At 39.7% G+C, this 23,512-nt stretch overlaps 1 long non-coding RNA gene across 1 annotated transcript; it reads right to left on the reverse strand.

Moving 5' to 3' along the window:
- Positions 1–16,106: 16,106 nt before the first annotated feature.
- On the reverse strand, positions 16,107–21,602 carry LOC148160315 (uncharacterized). The gene is made up of 2 exons (XR_015764189.1): positions 21,125–21,602; positions 16,107–16,467 (listed from the first exon to the last, which is right to left on the reverse strand). It is a non-coding gene; the product is annotated as an uncharacterized LOC148160315 (long non-coding RNA).
- Positions 21,603–23,512: the final 1,910 nt, after the last annotated feature.

Consider the following 23,512-nt stretch of genomic DNA (forward strand, 5'->3'; position numbering starts at 1 on the left):
CCCAGTTCAATCCTTCAACTATAACTCCGTCTTTGCTGTCATGGTTACTGGTGTATGAAAAAAAACTTTTTTAAAATAAACAAACAAGCCGGATGACACTATAATTTTTTCACCCAAAAGAGAAAAATAAATGTTTTCCCATTTCATAGTCAACCTTTGCAGATTTTTGCTAACACATCTCTGATCTGATAGCACCTGCAATGCACACACTTTAAAAGCCCCACTATTTGAACCTAACTGTGGTTTGACACTAAATCACAAAAAGCTACCAGCAGGAACTCCAGTCAAGAAGCAAGTGCAACACACTCAAAATGTCAGTAAAGAACTTTCAGGTCAACAGCCACACTTGACTCCACAAATTTTGGGTTCACCAAAGTAAAATACTCAGTTTGATCTGCCCGTCCATCACCATATAGCTGAATCAAGAGCAGTAACATTACACAAAAGTATCTGCTCTGTCTTTCGGCTACTAACACTGAACAGTTGTTTTCTCTTTTGGTTTCAGACTCTAAAGGCTCCTGTTTGACGGAAAGATTGAAGAGAAAAAGAGCTGACCGCAAGCTGCTTCACACTTCAAAAGAAGCGCTGCGTTTTTAAGTGCATGCATGTGTGTGAGGGAGGGAGAATGTGGGATAGAGTGAAAGAAAGAAGGAGACATGATGAGAAGCAACAAGTATCTGAATGTTCCAGAAAACCCCTCGAAGATGGCCATCTGGACTGCATTCACACACACTCACAAACACAGAGACATATAGGTGTCTCCACGGACACCGTCTGGTCTGAGGGACAGAGCTGATGGTGCAGCTTGTGAACCATTGCATACAACATATCTGTATTTCTGTTCTTATTAGGACCTTGCATTTGCTTTCATTCATTCAAATATGCTCGTTTGTGTCTAACCCTGGAAATGATTAATACATGTAGTAATGGGAATTCCCCCCCCCCCCCCTTGAAAAGTTATTCTGTTTTTGTTATTTCATTAAAGTTTCAGATCAAACAAATTTTAACATACAAGATTACCTGGAAATACAAAAAGCAGTTTACAAATGATGCTGAACTTAATGGTTCGTGCCACAGATGGCAGCAACAACTGCCGTAACGCAGACACTAACTGTTTTACATTGTTGTGTAGAATTTTTTTGTCCACTCTTCTTTGCAGAATTGGTTTAATTCAAAAACAGTTGTAGGTTTTCAAACATTAACTGGCTATTTAATATCATGGTGCAGCATCTTGATTGGATTTAAGACCAGACTTTGACTTGGCCACTGGAAAAATTCGACTTTTGTCATTCAGGGGTGCATTTGCTTTATTCTTCAGCCCAAGTTTATGAAATTTTATGAAGTATCTATCCATTATCTTTAAGGATTCTCTGCTAGAGAGCAGAAACCATGGATTCAGATTATAGTAAGTTTTCCAGATCTTGAAGTGGCAAGTACTCAACTTCCAGAAGCCAGCTTTTCAGCCAGCGAGCAGGATATACATTTTGGAGGAGCAATTGTCCGAGGCAATGAGGGATTATTTATTGTTGGACCACAACACTAAACTCTGCTTGGTTCTGTTCTGAATATTCCATCAACATTTTCTGTTTTGTGTTTTTGGCTAACAATAACATGGAAAATAAAATTAGATGTTGTAACTCATTTTATTTCCTCTTCCTCTGAACTTGTGAACTTGTAATAGTCGGTCCCCTCTGCCATCATCACGGTGTCTACTGCACTGTTGCAAACCCAACACATCATGATGTATGCTGCAGCAGGGGCCCGGCTTGGTGTTATCTTTAAGATCTTGTGGATCTTATAGACCTTTAAGGGTGTCTGTGAAAAAAAACTTTTCCACAACCATGTGACCATTCATTGACAGTTTGACTTAGTTGGACAATGCTGGGCCATTTAGAACTCCTCCATGGGTTGCTGATGGATTCTTACTGTAATTTTGGTATGCCAGCTAAAATGATTCACCACTGTTTCATGTTTTTTTATTATTATTATTATATTTTTACATTTGTCAAAAACTGCATTTTGTATTATTTCTAGTTTGCTTGGTTAGATATTACATTTCTTTTGACATTTAGGTACAGCAAAAAAGAAGAAAAAAGCAGAAATTATAAGGTCTAAAAGCTTTTTGCCCCATAGTTTGCCCCCCGTATATAGTTTGGGGTGTCATATCCACAGACTGGTGTGCGTTTGGATGTCTGCTCTCTACTCCTCCTCCTTCTCTGCAGGGTGTGACGAGCAGGTGTGGCTCCCAGGTGTCATGCATTTCCTTCATCAAGTAGCAGTACTTAGAGGAGTGAATTCCCAGAGACAGATGAAAGATGGTTGACTACTACTCGTGGTACTACTACGGTCGCTATGTCCTTAGACAACTTACCATTCGTCTTACCTTTGATCTCCTTCTTCCAGTAAGGGTCTGGTCCGGATTTGATGCTGTTCCCCCACCAAAAAGATTATTCAAAAACTTTTGTGTAAGTAAAACTCTTAACCCTCTGATGCGTGAGTGACTGACTATACAGTCTTATGTGAGTGGGTCTTTTTGGACCCGTGTTTAAATCAATGTGTTTTTTTGCTACTTTTGTCATTTTGATTCAGATTCAAAATTATTTTGTATAATACTTTCTACTGTTTTATTTCACACAAGAATTATTTCATGTTTGAAATATTTAAAATTTTCACTTCTTTTAAAGCATTTTTGGAACATTTTTTTTAATGACAATTTTACAACAACAATGTTGAAATGTCAATAATGGACAATGTCAACATCCATTATGTGGTGTGTGGGCATGGTGGGCGGGGGGTGCAAAAGAGCATGTTTTTTGAAACTAGCTAGCTAACCAAGCTGTATTCTATTATGCTGTGTGCATCACACATGTGAGTGAGTGTGTGCATTCATTCATCCATCCATCTTCTTCAGTTTATCTGGGGTCAGAAGTAAGGAGGCCCAGACTTCCCTCTCCCCAGCTACTTGTTCCAGCTCCTCCATGGGAAATTCCAAGGTGTTCCCAGGTCATCTCAGAAACATAGTCCCTCCAGCATGTCCTGGGTCTTCCTGGTGGGACATTCTCAGAAAATCTCACCAGAGAGGCGTCCAGGAGGCGTCCTAACCAGATGCTCCTCTCGACGTGAAGGAACGGCGGCTCTACTCTGAGTCCCTCCTGGATATGAGTTTCTCACCCTATCTCTAAGGAAGAGCCCAGACACCCTATGGGGAAAACTAATTTCGGCAGCTTGTATCTGTGACCTCGTTCTTTTGTCATGACACAAAGCTCTTGACCATAGATGAGGATGAGGGTAGGAACTTAGATTGACCGGCAAATCAAGAGCTTCGCTTTTTGGCTCAGCTCTCTCTTCACCACGACTGACCGGTACAGCGCCTGCTTCACTAATTTGCCTGTCGATCTCCTGCTTCATTTTTCCTTCATTCCTGAGATACTTAAACTCCCCCACTTGGGGCAGGACATCCTCCCCGACCCAAAGAAGGCACTCTATTCTTTTCTGGCTTATTTATTTATGCATTTATTTATATAGCTATGAATTTTTATTTTATTTATTGAAATGAGAAAAGAACAAACCTTGAACACATTAAACAGGTTTTGCATATCATCCAACACATTTTCTCTTTGGTTTTCTCATCCACGGTGTCAGACACACACATAATACACATGCACAATAAAGTATAGGTGGTAATGTTAGCTAGTTGGTTAGATAACTAGTGTTGGCTAACTTTGAAGAAGGATAATATGTTGATTCGTGACAATAACGCTGTCACAGTACTTATGATTCACACACACACACACACACACACGCACGCACACCCCCCCACACACACACACACATGCACACACACCTACACACACACACACACACACACTTGTGAGATAAAAAATAAAGATAATACTTATATGTAAGAGTTCTTGCTGTGTAAAATATTATTCAGGGGTGACACTTGGGTCTCGGTGTGTTTGGTTCACAAAAAATGTTGTCCTGACAGTCACAGTTGGTAAGAAACAAAGATTCCCATTAAATTCCATAGGAAATGAATGCAGGACATTTTGAACCCACTCACGGAAGAATGGGGTAGTGATATATAACATGCTATTTCTTAAAATGTATAAAAGATAAATTAAAAATTTGAAATGCATGATATCAATAACATGTTTCTTGAGGAATACCTGGAATATGAAGTGATGAAAACTTTTCATTGCAAAGATATTGCAAAAAGATGACCTCACCGGGTCCAAAAGGACCCAATTACACATCAGAGGGTTAACTGTGCTATCCCTGTTGCCCTTAGTTGTTGCTCGCACCAGAGTCATCCAGCATCATGACATGGGATCAATCATAGTTTTTGGGGTCGAAGCTATGTTTGACCGCTCCAGGACATTCTCCATAATCCCTCAGTCTTAATTATACCAGGAGAGGTCCTAATGAGGCAACATAAACAAGTAAAAACAAACACACCTCACACTCGTATGTCTTTCTATCTTCTTTGGACTTTGTATTATTCATTCATTTCTAGAGCCTAATGCTGACCCTATCAAAAACCTAACCTTTACCAGTACATGCTTAACCCTAAAGCAGGGGTGTCCAAAGTTGGTCCTCGAGGGCCGGCATCCTGCATGTTTTAGTTCTCTCCCTGGTTTTACACACCTGCATTAAATGATGGCTTATTAAGAAGGCCTAAGCAGAACATTGACTTGCTGAGGAGATTGTTACTACCACCAGGGAGAGAACTAAAACATGCAGGATGCTGGCCCTCGACTTTGGACACCCCTCCCCTAAAGGTAAGGTAATTTTATTTATATAGCAAACCCAAACTAAACTTAATTCACACCTTAGTTCTAAGTCTAACACCTCACTCTAAAACAGCTCTTCTTCTTCTGGGACCTGGGTTTTTTTGTCCCATAAGAAAAAATGGGTCCTCACCCACAGTGAAGAGTATTTGAAAATGGACCCCTCCCACACACACGCACGCGGACACACACATGCACACACACACGCATATGCAAATGTGTATTCCATCATTAAAATTGTGAGTCTGTATGGGTTTGACCGTCAGGGAGTCTTCAGTGGCAGACAGCTGCCGTTCAGTGATGCACTACTTAACTCCTATGTGCATATGTGTCCACAAAAACGGCATAAACACAATGGGCAATGGTAATTGCTGCAGCAGCCTGTGCTAATTGATTGAGGACAGCATGCTTATGTACTCACATGCAGATTAACACATTAGCACATTAGCACATGCGCGTACACAGAGGCCAATCAGGCCTCCTAATGGTGTGTCCCTGGAGAGAGAATTAGACAGGGACAGAGCAGTCAGAGATCAGGGAAGGAGATGGAGGATGAAGAGGTGCTGGAATAAAGAGGAAGAGAGGTGAAATGCTCTCTGGAGAACGGTGCTGGTTGGCGCTCTGAGTTTTGTGCACACATGTCATGGAAGGTGAGTGGTGCGCAGCGTGCATAAAAACAAGGTCTGAGGGATTGTCTCTTATTTTTAGGTCTGATGTGTTTTCTCGACTGTTCATCCTCCTCGGAAAGAGCTCCCCATCTCCTTTCTCTCAAACACACGCAAACACACACAGCAGATTCTCAGAGCTCTCTGAGTACCATCATGTCCCCATCTTTCACCAAAAAATAAAAAAATACTCACAAGCTGATCACCATAGCAACACGTTATGTTTCTTCCAGCACTATTTATCCCACCCAGAGAGGAGGGGTTGTATGAGTTGTGTAGATGGAGACGGGAAGCAGAGGTGGTGTGTGATGAGGGGGTTGTGATGCAATTCGTCGTCCTCTCTTAAAAAAAGATTCAAATGGTCATGAGAGGTGGCCTGCAGCTCACTCTAATGACCACAAGGCAGCAGCAGTGCTTAGTGTAAATCAATTACAAGCTGCACAAATATGACGAGCTGTGCCCCTCTGCAACTAAACACAACACCAGCTTTCCCCCTTCTCATTAGAAGGTGTGCAAGCGAAAGAGTTTGGCAATGTTTGCAAGCATCAATTTTTGTGGCAAGTGAGTGACAACCCCTGGACTGGATGTGAAAGGTTCAAAAGAGGCATCTTCCAAAGCAATGTCAACCAGTGGGATGCAAGGTACACTTTAAAGCATGTAGGGAAAACTGATTGAAGAGGGTAAAAAATAAAATTAATGGTAGAACAGAAAAAGAGCAGGAATAATTGCAAGAGTCCCCCTTCCCCTAAGCATCAGGATTAGATACTGTGCTGCTGCCTGCACATGAGTTTGGGCTTGATCCTGTATGCTTGTGTACAGTGATACAGTTACTGTATGTGTGCTTTTTGGAGGGGGCTCCGGAAGCAGGTTAAGTGAGGAGTGAGTGGAAAAATGAGAGATGTGTAGGAAGAGTAGAGAGTGGAATGAAAGGATGTAGGTGAGACTAGGGAGAGGGAAGGGCCTAAATTCTCTGAGCTTTAGGGACAGAAAAAGAAGCACAAAGAGACTAATAATGTGGGGAAGGGGAAATATAGTGGAGAAAAACAGAAAGATGCTGTTGGCTGTGTAGGAGACTTGCAGATAGGAAGGACAGCAAAAAGTCAAAGTGGAGCTGATGAGTCAAACAAGAGCGACTACTATCTGATAGTCTGAAAACTCCCGAAAACTCTTTGATTTTATTCTCCCTCACTCCACACACACCTACACATACGGACTAACACACATACTTTCACAATCCTTCTTGTGACCCTCTCTTATGCACCGCTTTGTTTGTCGATTATTCTCCAGCTGAAGTGAGTTTTAGTTTTGGCACATTATAAAATTTTCAGGAGGCTTTACCTGGTGTGACGCTGTGAACTATTAGGTTTTAACAGTGGCTGACCTGTACAGCAGTGCTCCGAGTCATATGTAGCCTCTGCACGCCACTTTACTGAACACAAAAAGTGGTTGTTTTCTATTTGTCAAAGCAATCTGAAAGTATAAATCTGACATTCCCTTCCATTATGTTTCCATTGGTTTTTTTTAGAAATTGGAAAAATTAAACAGTGTGAATCTATTGATTTTTTATAATTGGTAAAGATAACTAAACACATTTAACATGGCTATAGGTGCTGCCTGACAAGATTTACCTGTTTAGCTATTCTCTCTTTTTCCTTGTTTGAAAAGAAGCATTTATCATAATTTGTTCATTACTTTGTTTTATTACATTTTTGTTTTTAGTGTCAAAAATGTCAGTGTTTTACAAAATGTTTTGTGTGAAAATTATTCATGTCTACAAAAGATGAATTTGATGAAAATTCAACTTTTATCCACACACACATCCAGGTCAGGTCTGGAAACTGGTTACCAGACCTGTGTGGTGCACAGACACAGAAATTAATGAACTCCAACAGCATTGACTTCCAATCATTTTTCATTCATTTCTATAACCAAACCCTAACCCTTAACTCTAATCTTAACCCTATACTAAACTCAATTCACAACTTATAAACCTAACCCCTAACTCAAAAACAGCACCTCTTCTTATGGGACTGGGCTTTGAGACCCGTAAGGAGCAGAGGATCCCCGCAGTATTTAAGAAAATTGTTCTTACACTGTATTAAATGCAAAACCACACACACACACACACACACACACACACCCCACACACACACACACACATGTACACACACAAGAAACAAAGGGGATAGGAAACATATCTTTGTGACTGTCATTCTTTAAGTTCAGTTATTTTATTTTTGTTTAATTTATGCTCTACATTGCCATAAGTATTAGATCGCCTGCCTTTATAAGACCATTGTATTAACATCACATTTTTTATAAAGGTCTTTTTCTGACTCTAGTGACCTTTATTTGAGAACGGTCAGACAGGAAAGTAGGTTGTGAGAGAGGGGGAAGACATGCGACAAAGGTCATCGGACTGAGGCCTCCGCACATTGCTCCACCCCGCTCCACTGCTGAACCCGACACCACATTCTTAATTTAAAGATATAAGTATGGCACTTGTCCATGCTTTGCAGCTACAACAGCATCAACTATTCTGGAAAGGTTATCTATGATGTTTAGAAGTGTTTTAATGGGAATACCTGACTGTTTTTCTTGGAGAACATTTGTGAGGTCATTCCCTGATGTTTGATGAGAAGATCGGACTATCAGTCTTTGAAGACTTTGCTTTATCTTCTGGCAGGCAGACAGTCATGGTGGAACAGAAAGAGGTCAATTACAAACTTTTCCAACACAAACCAGAGCATGAAATTGCCCAAAATGTCTTGGTTAGCTGCAATGTTAAATGTTCATTCTACTGGAAGAAAGGGAACAAGCCCAATTTATGAAAAACTCCATAATCCTCTCTCCACCAAACTTGACACAATGCAGCTAGGCAAATGTTCTGGCAAGTGCCAAATACAGTCTTATTCACTGGATTTCAAGACGGAGAGGAATGATTTGTCTCTCCAGAGAACAAGTCATCAGTGCGTCAGTCCACTGGCACTTGGTGGTGTGAGGTTGGATGCAGCTGATCTGCCATGGAAAAATGTGTCATTAGTATCTCTATGTACTGTTCTTGAGCTAATCTGAAGGTCACGCGACACCTGCATGTCTGTAGCCACTAACTGAAGAACACTACACACCTCAACATCTGCATTTGTTGCGATATCACTAACAGCTGCAAGGCTAATATTTATTGAACTAGAGAAATGCTATCATGATCTTATACTGGAAGTGATTGGAACAACTAATTTTAATGATTTGGACGGGGAACAGGATACTCTTAATAATTTAGTAATATTTAATGAGAATGCATTAAACCAAAACTGTTTGTTTGAAAAATATGGTGAAGGTTAACGATAAACCGCCTTGCATAGACAATAAAAGTTCACCATAAATAAACCACTATAAACTTTAGGACAGTATCTGTTTTCACAGAGTTACAACATTTATTTACTTGTTGATATTAATTAAAAATGTATTTATTTAGTGAAACCCCCTGTAGCCACACTTTAAGACTTTTTCAAGGTGCCTCTGATTTTGCCTTGATTCATACATGACAAGTAATACATTTCAGCTGACTTTTCTTAAATTTCATTAGCAATTTGTTAAAATGTAGTTTCTCAAGCCACTGATTGCTGTTAACAAGAATAAGACAAGAGTAAATGGCAACTTTTACTCTTACTCTGAAAAAACTTATAAAATCTACTGTTGTAATCTGGATAACCAACTAGAGGCTCCTCCACTAGTTGAATGTGTAAAAAATGAGCTCCATTGGTCCACTGGCTACACTAGCTTTTTTCTAGGTAGTGTAGTTTTCCACCAGGGGCAAAATGACTCCATTTAAGACAGTTCTGACTTTTGTAGCATGTCCCATGAAGTTATCTTTAATAACAGTTTTCTTAATGTTTTCAGAAGAACCAAGTTCCTCACAGGTTGGAAGGCCGTTTGAGTAGTTTTCCACTAATTCCTGAGTTTTCTTGCTTTTTACCATTGTGTGAATCTACACGGCTCAATCCCTCTATCCCCATATAAAGCAACTAAAAAATAGTGATCTAAGGAATTTCTAGATTTTATTCTAAAATAATTTACCTCCTGGTACTGATAAATTATCTAAATATTCTTTAGCTCATTACAATCTCTACAAGTCAGATCTTTTAATACAAAGTTGCTCAACCCTATGCAGTGCACTGGAGAGATCTGAGCTTCCAGATGAATTAAATAGTCAAACACAGAGGTCAGGTTGGCAATAATAGTCTAGATCTGATCAGAAACAGAATCAATTTTAGAGTCAACATTCTTTCTGGTGTGGTCAATGTGCTGTATAACAACTTCTCAAACAGAACTAGTTATTTACCTCCTTCAGTCACAGACAGACGTGAGACATTAATTACTTAAATATGCCTTGATACGGGCTTCTGTTGCTGTGAGTTAGTCAAAATTTAAATAGCTGATAATATGACTGCCTTGAGTTTTTTTTTTTTTTTGCTCCACTTACTCTCAAAGAATAAATTATTGCTGCAGCAGCCCAAGATCACCTGGTGAACATGAATGCTCACTAAGGCTGTCCAGCTGGCATGGGAGGTATGGTAAACTGATTTGAAATGAGGACAAATCAGGAGTGGTGTGAGCTCTGAAAAGGTCCCTATTACGAGGGACCCTTGGGACTTGCTCTTAGAAGCCTCAAAGGAATACTTAGAAATTCTTTTGGTAACTCAAACAGAGAAGCAAAATCATTGACTTGCTTCAATGATTTTGGTACAGATTTTGGTTCAGGTACAGCCCAAGCACACATCCTTTGTTTGGAAAAAATAAATCTATTAAACACAGCTTCAATTGAGATTTCAATACCTGCTCAAAATTTTGCCCAGATATTTCAGTTTTCTTTCAATCTTGTGCTAAAGTTCTTGTGTAAGAACTTTACACAAGGGATCTTAACCTTCTTACACAAGGTTTAGATGCAGTGTTGTGGTACTCGAGATCGGTCTTGGTCTCGAGTCCGGTCTTAAGACCGTTTTCTGATGGTCTCGGTCTCGTCTCGGACTCGACCGCATTTGGTCTCGGTCTTGTCTCGGTCTCGGGCTCTGAGGACTCGGCATTTTATTTCAAGACCAGTCGAGACCGCAGCTGTGAAAATATCACTAAACGTGCAGCATACTGTCCAGTTTATTTGTTAACATCTTTGTTTTCAGTGGATGCAAAACTCACCGATTAAAATCCAAGCAACTACGCGTTTCTCCCCCTCCCCTCCCCACCTTTCACTCGCACGCGGCGCTCCAGGACATGCGCAGTGGTTTTCTCTCAGCGGCAGAAAATGTTTGTCTAATCGTCAGTAATATAATAGCGCTGCATAAATAGTAAGAAATCCGATGGCCAGAGCTAACTCAGCAGCGCTTCGTTTTCAGAGAAGATGGGGACAACGTCTAACTATTTTCGTCACTTAGAAAAGTAGCTCAAAGAAGGTAAGCTCCGTTAACGTGATGTTAGCAAAGCTAGCTGTACAGAGACACATAAGAATTTGTGATGAAAAAAAGTCACTCACTGCCTGAATTATTGTGCGGAGATGTTGACTGACTTGTCGCAAATATAGGACAACGCTATGTCCAAAAGTCTGCAATATAGTGATGTGACATTCAGAAACAGTCGATTCTTCTCCACGGCTCTTTATTTATTAGATAGGACTGGAGTGTCACTCACTGAGAGCCGTTCTATCAGATTACCATACACTGTCAGAATAGCATACGTGCAGTGAGTACCATGCCTGCGCATTAAGAAGTCCGACCGTCAGAGGAGTTGTCAGTTCACCATATGCAACAAGTTATGACGAAAATAAGTCATTAAATTGTTTTCAATGATAACTATATAGATATACATGTGTTGTCATGGTTGCAAAGTGTATTTAAAGCAGGTCTGGCTGCAGCTGGAGTCAGCTACAACACACGCCCGTGTAAAACTCACTTAACCGCTAAGTCAGGATGCCATACAACTGTTAATAACAGATCTACGTCATGATTCTATGTTCCTAGCATACATGCAGTGAGTACCATGCATGCGCCTTAAGAAGTCCGACCGTCAGTGGAGTTGTCAGTTCAGCATATGCAACAAGTTATGACGAAAATAAGTCATTAAATTGTTTATAATATGACATAATATGATAACTAGATAGATATACATGCGTTGTCGTGGTTTCAAAGTGTATTTAAAGTAGGTCTGGCTGCAGCTGGATGCCATACAACTGTTAATAACCAAGTGTATGATGATCTACGTCATGATTCTATGTTGCTGATTAAATAAAATCATATGGTAATGACAGCGTATGCATGTCTGAGCTAAGCGTACGACTATCTGACAATGTATGCTGATCTGACAGAACACCATGAGTTTGTGTTAAGAGTATGACGATCTGACCTGACAGAACACCCGTTCTTTGTTCTAGTAATGCTCTGTGTACACTGCATCATTATTTAATTATGTACGTTGATATTTAAATTAACAAATGACTAAAACACAAGAACGAAAGAGCACGTAGAGCATGCACATTGCTCTTTGTTTTTGTTCAAAGTGGCAGCTGTAATGTCTGCCATGGTGTCAGACTACCTGGCTTCATGTACTGGGAGAGAGAGTGAAAACAGTCCCGATGAGCGCCTTCTGTTTGGTTACTTCTTGCTTGTTGCTCCTTGGTCAGTGTTCATGGTTGAGCGTTATTTACCGTCAGGGCATTGCCTCAATTGCTATGTTTAATGGTGCAACAGTGGTGGATTCTTATATGAGCAATATGGGCAAATTCCCAGGGTGTTATGTTTTTAGGGATGGCACGAGACCATCACACATTGTAACACAGAAATGGAATATTTAATATTGGTAAAATGTATTAAGTATTTAATATCTAGGTGTTTTTATGGGAATATGGATCTTTCAGATTATTTTGAGAAGCAATTTCGATCATATTTTACATTTTATTGTGTCATGTAGCGCGGGCCGCTGGTCTTGGTCTTGACTTGGTCTCGGACCCTAAAAGTCTTGGTCTTGTCTCGGTCTCGATACACTCTGGTCTTGGTCTTGTCTTGGTCTCGGGTTAGGTGGTCTTGAACACAACACTGTTTAGATGTTTAGGGGGATTTCTGCCTTCTAGATGAACATATGTGGAAGATGAGGCCTAAGTGTGGAGAACATGAAATATTTGTTTTTCAAACCACCGGGGAATATATTAATCTAAACTTTATATCTAACTCTGTAGGATCCTGATAATCGCCTTCATTAATCTTCACAAACAGATGTTTTGTGATTTGCATGTTGCACCATTTACAATAATAGCTATCTGAAAAAGTACTTGCATACTATGATTTTGTATCAAAATTAGTGTGACATAGGTTAAAATAGTGAATGGAAATTACACTCAAAAAAAGATGTCAGACTCATTCAAAAATGTGATGTCAAGTGGCTCCACATAGTTATAAGTTATAGTGCTTGATAAACATAAATAAATTATGCAAATAGTTGCCTTAGTTTTTTTAGATTGGGAAGAATATTTTTATCAGTGTATTTGTCATGTTTTTATTTGCAAAAAGGAAATACAAATGCAAATTTAAGAAAGTTTTCATTCTTTCCCAGACTGAAGAGCTTTGGTTGTAACTATTTTTGAGGGTGATAAACTTGACCCATCAGCAACTGCTGCAACAATCGACCGTTCCTCTCCAAAACCCACAATATTCTCTCCCCACGCCAAACATCAGAGGAGGTTGGGGAATTTGTTAATCCAGTGTAAATGTATTTTGTGGATTTGTAACAGCTTATCCCTGTTTTCCCTGAGGTGCCCTGTCAGAGGTGCTGAAGAGAACGTGAGGTGCCAGGGTCATAGCTTTGAGCTGTTTACCCTCAGTAAAACTGTGTTCCTTCACCCGGAATCAAATCAACCCAAATCCCATAGGAAGATCTGGAGGAAGTTACAGAAATGCTTCCAAAGTAACTAAGAGAAGTCATCCGGTCTTGGAGGCTTTGATAAATATCACAAAAGTGAATGGGTAGAGGCATAAAAACTTACTTTACAGATATTTTCAGACAGCTATCACATCAAATGAGTCAGGGTTCTTCCTGGATTAATTCTGCATCTTTTTACTCTTATCCCTTAAACACTGATATTTTTCTTTTTTGTTGTTTTTTTTTTGTTTTGTTTTTTTTAACATTTCAATGCTTTACTCAGTTACAACTCTGATGATAAAAGAAAGATCTTTTTCATGCCGCAACTGCAGCAGTTTGTACAAATTAATACCCACTTCAGATCTAATTTCTAAACAGCCAAAATGATTTGTAATTTTTTCCCAAAAGTATTCACACCCCTTAAGCTTTTCTACATTTGCATAGCAAAAAAGTAGTAAATACCTGCCTTGTTTTTGATAAACAACAGTTGTGTGGAATATGTTCTGTGGTTTTATACCCAAGCGGTCACACTTAAATCATTTTAATTGGTGAGAACCACATAATATTTATTAAAACATAGAAAGACAGTATACTTTACTTTTAACCAAAACTGCAATAGCCTACACATTCCCTTTCTATCCAATTTCATTCAATTCTAATTGTTTTTCACTCCTCCACCTGGACTTTCTTCCAATTAAGTGGATTTCTATGGTAAATTTTCTACCAGGCCAATCAGCGAACAGAAGAAAACAGTTGTGAACGATGACGTTGATCTTCTGTGCTGCTTTAGCATTGTCTGCTTGTAGTTCTAGCGATGGCAGCAGAGGAAGTGAAGGAAGCCATTCAGTCTGTGTTGGTCACGCTTCCTAATATTGAATTAACATTAACAGCTGCCTAGCTAAGCTTGCTACTTCTCTCTTTGCAGTGGAGGTTGGTTGTTTATAGCACAGGCAATATCCGGTAAGTTTCATAGCATCGAACTGACTCATTATACATCATGGACTAACATTAACAACTGGGTAAAATTTAAAACTTCAACACACTCCACACCTACAGGAAACAATAGTTTCTCAAAAGCTGAGGGTCCAGACCCTCTGGACCAGGGGTCCCCAAACTACGGCCCGCGGGCCGGATCCGGCCCGCCACGTCATTTGGTCCGGCCCCCTGAACAATGCCGGATCCGGCCTGCCTCATACCAGAGAGCATTCAGTGTTTTTTTTTCATATATTGTATTTTCTGGTTTATATGTGGATTTTTCTTCAACCACCAGGGGGCTTGAGCAGATGTGAAACTAACTTTCCCTCAATGGAATATATACTAGTCAGTCCCAGTCACCGTTTCACTCACGGTTTTTTCCATTTGCATTCTGGGTAAAAATCTATCTAAAAGCGCGAATGTGTCGTCGCGCTCCCCCCCCCCACCCCCTGCTCGACAGTTTCAAAGACAGAACAGCCCTCCTCCTCCACCATCCCCCCCCCCCATTCCGCCCCGCTGACAAGAATTTTCTAAGGTTTCTTTCTCCAAAAACTAAGACCGGCCCCCGACCAGAGAAAGGAACAGCTATGTGGCCCTCGCAGGAAAAAGTTTGGGGACCCCTGCTCTGGACCCTCAGCTGGTTTTTACCAGGCTACATCTGCAGTAAATTCATAACATGTATTTACAATCTCACAACAATAGGTCATCTGCCTTGATACTGTTGGACCATTAAAGCAGAAGTACTTCAAAATATCTAAAGTACAAAGGGTCCTGCATATATCATGATTTAACACATCCTCTAAATCATAAGCATTCTTGGTGAAAGCCATATGAATATGTTGTTTACCAGCAACAACAAGAGTGGAAGAAGTCACTTAACCCTATATGAATGTAAACTACTAAGGTGGATATCTCAAAGCTTTTGGTTTAGCCCCGAGTTCATTTTATTGTTGGCATCTTTAATAACTTGGTGGGGTTGATCTCCAGTGGTAAAACAAAGCATTTTTTGTGCTACATGAATCCACAATATATAAGCAAGAGTAAATTATTGTGACATTTGCCTCATTCTTAACTCAAATATCTTCTGACCTCAAAACTCGCCCGTCGTCTGAAGGAAGGCTAACTGAAAGAGATCGGTTTCTCAGTGGCTATCATGTTCTGATGAAAATGATCCGGAATGTAGTGCAACACTTTAATATAAGTGTTCGTGACTTATCTGTAATTCATGCATCAATATGTGCAAGACTTGGCGTGAATAAATGCATGAATTAATGCATGACATACAAAGTCATGAGGCCCCATGGTAATGAAGGAGCTTGATGTGTTAACTCTATACTTGACACATAAAAAAGTCTTAGTTAAGATCATTAAACTCAAGGGTGATACATTAATTAGCTTGTGAGGTCAAATGAGCCCCCAGCCTTGTTTCATCATGACACAGAAAAGAGAAAATAACACAAGTGAGGAATTTTGTTCAGTTTCTGTGATTTTGGTCAGAAATACGTCTGATTTGACTTTTGAAGTGGATATTTCTCTGCAGGTTAAATCTTAGATGTTTCTCTCTTCAGCCCCTGGGAATTCTTCTACTATCAGACACCTGTTCACTTATTGAGCCCTAAAGATTCCATTCTATAGAATGTAAAGCTTAAGGGATAATACAGAAATAGCTTCAGGGAATATAATGCCTAGGGTTCATTTTCAACTATGTGCCACCTCAAAGCTGCTGCTTGAATGTTTAGATTATTTTAATGAACTACTGGTAAAATGTAATCTATGCTGTTCAAGCTGTTTTATTCACAGTATGTCTCTGCACAAAGTGAATTCAAACACAGAACTTTTTCACATTTTTCACAAACTTTAATATATTTTAATTTAATTTTTATCTAACAAGCTAGCAAAAAAGCAGTATTAATGTGGCACGTTCAGGAACTGATGGACGCAGGGACTGAACAGTAAATACAAAAACTGGTGTTTAATAGGAAATAAACTGTTTCTTGGTCAGGCAGGCCAGGGTCAGAACCAGGGAATCCAAATCAGGGTGGCAATTCCAGATCTCAGGGTCAGACAGACAGGGGGTCGAAGCCGGAAGGTCCAAAGCCAGTGGTGGGCGTCAGGATCAGGGACAGGAGAGGCAACTAGGCAGAAGGAAGAGACAGACAGGTTAGTTACTGGGCAGTTAGCTCAAGTCACTACAGCAGGCCTGATAGTGTTACCACTGAGGGTTTCACAACAATCTGACACCGTGCAGGGGGAAGAACCGTCCTTATATAGCAGCAGCTGGGGATCAAGGTGATGATTATCAGGTGTGAGTGGTCACAGCTCAGCAGCAGCTGTGACAGTATGATTGTTGTATTTAAAGTTATGGCTGCATGTCAATTAGAGGTTATCTCTCTTCCTCTACCTGGCCAAACTGTTCATTTCCAGTGTTGTATGATGTGGGACGGCTGCTTCCCCCAGTAGCACTAAATTCTCTTCACCCTTCTGCCTTTTGGATGGGATCTTAAAGCTAAGCAACTGAGATATTCTGAATTATTATTCGTTCATGATTTGTCTTGTTGGTGCCACCTGTTAGCTATCGTCGTGGTATCTGCTTTACTAATTATAAGTGACTACATGTGCTCAGTACTTGCTGCTGCTTCGTCAGTGCTGGGACATAGGCCCTGTCAGCTGCCTTGGTGGGTCGATTCTATACACCCGGCTAAGTCGATATTTGTGTGAGTTTGTTTGTGACCACATCTTTGCTAATTGCTGCTGGCTAGTCTGAACGAGCTGAAGGGTAGCTTCAGGGGAGGTCTGCTCTGTGAGGTGGACATTTGGAAACTGCAGGTTTGGTCTGCATTTGAGTCCTTTACTACCACAAAAACTTAACAGAAATGGAACTACAGCTGAATGGTTGCCATGGAGATTAAAAGATTTGTCGAACACACATGAAAGAATCAAACCCACACTCAAGGGATGTTTTTGTTAAGGGAGTAGCATCACAACATGATGTAAAGCTCAGTCAATTTTACATAATACTGCCCCTTTAAAATAAAATAAGGATAAAAGATATTACTAGGGTAGTTCCATTTCTGTTATGTTTTGTGATACAAAAGGACCCAAATGCAGACTAAATTGTAGCTGAAATTGGAGCGCTTTAATGAAATGAGAGAACTTGCAGGGAAAATATTGAAAGAGCAGGTCATTAAAAAACATTAAAAAACCAATACTTCTTTTGAGGTAGCTATGTCCATAAGCACTTCTACAAAACTATAATATTGCAAGATGAAAGTTGATAAATTAAATTTTGATCTGTCAATGTGTTCTGCATCATTTGCAAGCCAGTTTGTGGATGCAGCCAACATCCACTCAAACATCTGCTAAGGAGAAGCAAACAGTTATAAGTTGGTCTTTCAGAATGTTTTTAACTCATGGTTAAAGTGATGTTTGTATTTTGTCAGTGATGAATCCATTCTAAATCCATTCCCGAGTGACCCAAAATGCCGATAGGTAATTTAACAAAATCATCACAATGTCACTTGGCAGTATCTCTGTTTGGTTAATGCTTGCTCAGAAAACTACACACATTTTTTGAAGAAAAGCTTGCTTCTGTAAACACAAATAAATCAAGCAGTTATCTGTCAGTGTCAGATCACAAGGCACAAAGCATTTTGTTGTCAATAATTTCTTTAACTATAATTTATCAAATAATACCAGATGAAACAATGGCATTGGTGATGCTTTAACTTTGCAATTGTCTTTACAGGCTTTGGTTTTGGAATTGGCTACTAGCTGGACAAATCTTTGCCAACTAGTAACCAATGACAACCTAACCTGAAAACTGATTTAATTTCTCATCTCTACCCATCATCTCTAACTCCACCATCTCTTATCCCTACCACCTTCAAACATTATCACCTGCTTCTACATCCCTTCCATACCCAGAAACTCGGAATCATCAAGCAATCGTCCAGATAAAAAAACAATATTACTCTTCTGCTGCACAGGATGCTTGTGTAATTATACTCAACTACTAACTGACAAGTACATTTTTAAATAATTGGTTGTGGTTAACTGTTTTTTATTCAGATATTATAATATAATGTTAACACCTGATGAGATACTGAGATACACTGTAATGATTGTCAGACCATCTTGATTGCCAACCTGGGCTCTTTGTGTATAGAAGTTGCATGTGTTCCCTGTTTGTCTGTATTTTTTACCGAGATACTCCAGCTTCCTATTTCAGTCCAAAACATATCTGTTAGGTTAACTGTTCAAGAAGTGACCGAGCACACAACTCATCAAAACCTATCAAAACAAAAGACGAGCCAAAAATGAGCCAGCTGAGGGACACCAGGATCATTGATTTATATCCGACTGGGAATGCTCCAAGTTGCTCAACTGCGAACCTTCAGAATTGACAAAGATTATCTATTGAAACGTCTTCAGAAAAACCTGAGCGAAGGACCAGTTTCTTTCAATTTAGTCAGTTGTAGTAGACATGACCTGGATGACTGAGAATATACACAGGCATGTTGTGGTACATTTTGGGGACGTTAATAAACTTCCTTGTTGGTGAAAGTATTCACAGTTTGCTCATAAACACTGAAGTAGTAGTGAGTTTGCGAAGGCTTCTGCATTTGCATTTTGTATGTACTTACTCATGCAAAGCTAATACAACCTAACATTAAGTTCATTTTTTCTCCCCTTTTGCTCAAGGCTAAAAATATGTGTGTTCTCTCAGTGATATCATATTATCTTACTTCCTGTGACTCTGTGTGTATGAAGCTGTGCATGTGTAGGTGCACAAGGATTATGATGCAGAGTTCACTAGGGTGCTTACCTCTTATTTTGGCTTTTTTTAGGAACAGCCATAACAGCTCTCTCTCTCTTGAATGCACGCACGCACGCACGCACGCACGCACGCACGCACAGAAGAGATACACACAACATGATTACACTTCAGTGGGTAGAGAACCCTTTTAAGCAGTGCTTCCCTCTCTGTCTCCATGCTGTAGATCACTAAGATGGCGGTTGTCAGTGTCAGCAACATGAGCTGAGTGCATGTGGGCTGATGTCAGTGTTTCTGCAGCTCTTACAGGTATGATGTTATGACTCGACTGTGATAAAACAAGACTTGACAGGTCTGAAAAAGGAGGTGGGCAGCCATGGAGTTGAGAGGCCATAGAAGTCAAATCTTTGTTCCTTCTGTCACACTTTTCCCCAACTATGATCTTATTATTCTAATGTGATGACTGTCACCATTCGGTCTACCTCTTGTTCCTTTCCTGATTCTCCTTTCCGATGTTCGGCAGCCTATCTCTGCCTTTTTTCTGCTCTCTGTCTCTGTCCTCCTCCTCCTGCATTCGCCCCCTCACCTCTTTCCTCCTGCGGTTTGATCAGTGGGAGCAAAATCTCAGCAGGAGTATTTAAGGAAAGAGAAGACCCCTCTCTTTTATTTTTCCTTTCTCTCCATTTTCTCACATTTCTCTGTGCTCTCATTTCCTCTTCTTCCTCTTATTTTATTCTCACTGTAATATTTCTCCTTTGCTTCTCTTTCTAACAGTTTCATGCAGTGGTGGAGAAAGTACTCAAAAAATTTACTTAAGTAAAAGTACAAATACACAGTCAAAAATGTACTCAAGTAAAAGTCAAAGTACCACATTAACATTTTACTTAAGTAAAAGTAAAAAAGTACTGGCTTTTAAAAATACTTAAGTATTAAAAGTAAAAGTACTTGCTGAATACATAACCTAATCGCTAATATCATTAAGTGAACTGATTATATTTAATTTTAATACATAAGAAATGTGCCATTTTAATGAACAATGCCACAGATTAAACATGTTCTTATTGTGTTTATTCTCTGTAACAGTTTATACTTAGATATGTGATTCTATGAATCATAATTTCAGGGATGGAAACATCTCGTCTCCTGTCCTAACATAGCATGAACTTCATTAGTGACATTTATTTAGAAAGAAATCCAACAGAAAGGGGATGGAAAGAAGGTGGGTGAGGGAGAACATGCAACCAAGGAGCCACGTAGCAGAGTTGTAGTCAAGACCACTGAACCCGAGACCAAGACCAGCGCCCTGCGCTACATGACACAATAAAATTAAGTTTATCAAAATTGGTTCACAGATTGATCTGAAAGATCCACATTCCCATAAAAACACCTAGATGTTAAATACTTAGAGCTGAAATTTATTTAACCAGTATCAATTAAAACTCATTTCATTCTGTTTTGCTTTCATCGCTGTGCTACAATCTGCAGAGGTCTCCTGCTATCCCTAGAAAAATAACACCCTGGACGGTTGCCCATATTGCCCATGTCAGAAACCACAACTGAAACATCGCAATTAACGGTAAATATTCAACTATGAACACTGTCCAACGGCGCAACAAGAAACCAAGCAGAAGGAGCACCGTGACTGTTCTCACCCTCCCTCCCACTGCAATGTTTGCCACCATGACAGGAGACGAAATCAATCAATGAGCATGCTCTGTGTTCATTCAACTTTTACTTATTCGGCGATTAAATAAACGTGTGTATGTGTTAGCTACTGCAGTGTACACAAGAACCCAGAGAGGCTTCAGTCCTTAGGACTTCGTAAAGATCCGTCCAGAAGAATCGGATCGTTCCTGAATGTCATATTACTATATTCCACTTTGGTCACAGCGTTGTCCCATATGCGACACCTCAGTCAACACACAATGGCATGAGTGACAACTTTTTTTCATCGCAGATGCAGCATGTGTCTCAGTCAGTACAGCTAGCTTTGCTAGCATCACGTCCACAGATCTTACCTTTTAAGCTTTCCTTCCAAGTGACGCTAAAAGTTGCACGAAGTCCCCACAGTCTGTGAGAGCGAAGCGCTGCTGATTTTACATGTCACCATATCTCATGGTTTATGCAGCGCTATTATATTACTGACGATTAGACGGATATCCACCACTGCGCATGTCTGGAGCTCCGCGTGCGAGTAAAGGTGGAGGCGATGGGTGACAACAGACAGTAAGTCATTGCTTGGATTTTACGGCGCCACCTTAAGTCCCTGAACGTCACATTTTAACGGACAAAAAGCTCAATGCGACGTGGATGTAACGAGTAACGCGACGGTTCTGTAGAAATGTAGTGAAGTAGAAAGTACAGATACTTACTGTAAAATGTAGTGGAGTAAAAGTGGAAAGTATCCATTATTAAATCTACTTAAGTAAAGTACAGATACACGAAAACTGTACTTAAGTACAGTAACGAAGTACTTGTACTTCGTTACTTCCCACCACTGGTTTCATGTGTTTTTTATGCAAAATTCCTCACAGTGTAGAGATTTTACTCGGTAACCATGCATGTATGCAGGTCTGTGAGGGTAACTTAAAGTGTTTGAAACCAGAGTGTACAGTACTACTGTTCACTTACACACCCGGAGAGTTGCTTCTGAATCAGTCAGACTAATCTGGCCTGAAGGTGTAGCTCCAGAGACCAACTACGAATGTGTGTAATTCTTGTGCGTTTTCTCAGAGAAATCTGAGTCTGCAAAGGAAAGTAAATGCAGAAAATAATTATCTGTATTCTAGTTATTTGAGATCCCATGCTTTAAGCAGTCTCATATTTAAAGGGACAGTTCACCATTTTTGAAAGAGTTTTGTTGAAAGACTATTCAGTCCACTTCAGTTTATCTTCAGTGCAAATATTGATATGGCTAAAATTCAACTCATGAGAGGACCTAAATTTGTCTACGCAGTTTAAATGTTTTCCTCTGACAAATTGAGATTTTCCCAGACAATAAGGTAAAACTGAGACTGACTGAGAAAGTTCAAAATTAACAGTTCAAGGCGAGTTGCTGCACTTTACAGGTTATATTGCTTACCTGCTATTTCTACAAAGCTTGTGGCCTCAACTCATCATTTCTTTGTTGCAATGTCACCTCATTCTCTCATTATTCTCTTTGCATGCAAGTCATAGAATGTCACTAGCCATGTAGCATGCATTTCCATTTTTACGATCACTAATAGCAAACAGTCAACACATTTAAATGTGATAACAAACTTACTGTAACATCATGTATGTTAAACTTTCTCCCTAAATATTTGTACCTGCATTAGAATCTTTGCTTTTTCTGGTGGTTTGTGATTATTTGTTGCGATTATTAGTTTTTAAAGAAAGCTATGTTTGGGAAAATGACAAGCTTGACAGACATGCATTGCTCTGAGTGATTGACAAGCAGAAAAACAATTCATCAGGGGAATTTCAGATAAAAGCACATAGTTTTGATTCTTTTTTTGAATTCAAATTCAAAAATACTTTATCGATCCCAAAGGGAAATTAATGTTGTGACTCATTTAATTAAAGAGTTACGATAGACAGTGATGGTTATTGGCAGGAAAGATCTCTTGCAGCAGTCTGTATTACTGTGAATTTCAACAAGCCTCTGACTGAAGACATTCTGTTTGCCCAAGACAGTCTCATGAAGAGGATGGTCAGGGTTGTCCATAATTTTCTTGATTTTATGAAGAATCCTTCTTTGCATCATCATCTCCAGAGGTTCCATAGTCGTCCTCAGAACAGAACCATCCTTATTTATCAAGCTGTTGAGCCTTTTTAGGTCTCTGGCTCTGATGCTGCTGCTCCAACAGATAACAGCAGCAGAGATGATGCTCTCAGCAATAGACTGATAGATGATCTGCAGCATCTTGCTCCAAACCTTGAAGGATCTTAACACCCTCAGGAAGTTCCGTCTGCTCTCTTTTATTATAGACGCTTCACTGTTGCGTCTCCAGTTCAGTCTGTTGTCCAGATGAACAATGAGGTATTTATATTCCTCAACCACCTCCACTTCTTCTCTCATGATGGAAATAGGGTTTGATCTGATCCTGTTCTTACTGGAATCGACAATAATCTCCTTTGTTTTGTTTACATTCAAGATTAGATGATTGTTCCCTCCATGACACAAAGCAGTCCACCAGATCTCTGTACTCAGCCTCTTGTCCATTTCTGATTCACAGGACAGCTGCAGAGTCATCTGAGTATTTCTTTGTATGACAAAAGTTGAACTTGTGCTGGAAGTCTGAAGTGTATGTTACTTTATCTTAAAATCAAATTTTACACCATTCAGCAATGTCCTATTGGCCTTAGAAATTGTAGACGTCATAGGACAATCTAAATCTGTTTTGAAAGGGATCTTAGAGATTAGA

The sequence above is a fragment of the Poecilia mexicana genome, unplaced genomic scaffold, assembly GCF_051168715.1.
Source record: "Poecilia mexicana isolate PSO_F unplaced genomic scaffold, ASM5116871v1 scaffold_2, whole genome shotgun sequence".
In the NCBI taxonomy this organism is placed as follows: domain Eukaryota; kingdom Metazoa; phylum Chordata; class Actinopteri; order Cyprinodontiformes; family Poeciliidae; genus Poecilia; species Poecilia mexicana.